This window comes from Sinocyclocheilus anshuiensis, unplaced genomic scaffold, assembly GCF_001515605.1.
Source record: "Sinocyclocheilus anshuiensis isolate Anshui unplaced genomic scaffold, SAMN03320099.WGS_v1.1 scaffold1339, whole genome shotgun sequence".
Taxonomy (NCBI): Eukaryota; Metazoa; Chordata; class Actinopteri; order Cypriniformes; family Cyprinidae; genus Sinocyclocheilus; species Sinocyclocheilus anshuiensis.
In genome coordinates, this window is record NW_015539932.1 from 84,315 (window position 1) to 85,389 (window position 1,075).

Below are 1,075 nucleotides of genomic sequence, written 5' to 3' on the forward strand. Positions count from 1 at the left end.
AACCCCTGATGTCACATGGATTATTTTACCGATCTCCTTGCTACGTTCCTGGACCTTGATCATGGTAATTACATTGCTGTCTATGGGAAGGTCAGAGAGCTCTCAGAATTCATCAAAAATATCTTAATTTGTGTTCTGAAGATGAACGGAGGTCTTACGGGTTTAGAACGACATGAGGGTGAGTATGACAGAATGACAGAATTTTAATTTTTGGGTGAACTATCCCTTTAAAGAACTTTATGCAGAGTGGAAGGACGGATCAACAGTAGCACTTGAATTGGGGAAGGATTAAGGAGTGTAGGAGGAATTGGATTTATTGTGTCGAGCGAATGGGCAAAGCATAATGATAATTTAGATGTGTCCAAGCCTTGTTTTGGCATCCTCACCCTTACCTTTCCCCAACAGAACAAGTTGAACAGCAGAAGATGAAGAGGTAGAGCTATTTTATGAAGACCTTGAGGAGGCAATGAACATGCGCTGCATCTACCTCGTGGTGATGGGTGATTATAATGCAAAAGTTGGACACTGCAAGGTTAACGTCAAATTCATTCATGACAGCCGTATGAGACATGTGAAGACCAACGCAACACATGGATCCACTAACTCTTACATATGCTTAATGTTTATGATTCTTTTTGGCACCTGGATGTACTGTGCAGTGTTAAGCTGTGGTGATGTTTCCTTGGGACACTTTAGGCCCCATTATCCCAAAATCACAATCCCTGACAGCTGTCAGGTATCTGAACATTGTTGTGGACAAATGGGAACTGTGTTCCTTGCCGGTGATGGCCATTACCAACAGGATAATGCACCATGCCACACCAGATAATGCACCATTCCAGCATCATCAAGGAGTGGTTTGCGGAACATGATGGTAAATTTCTGTTAATGCCTTGGCCTCCAAATTCACACAAACCCAATAGAAAAGCGGGTTTGCACTACATCATCACCACATGTGTGTGTGTGTTTGTCTGTGTGTATCATTAAAAAAAAAAAAAAAAAACTGGGGTCAGTAAGATTTTTAAATGTTTTTGAAAGAAGCCTCTTATGCTCACCAAGGCTGCATATATTTACC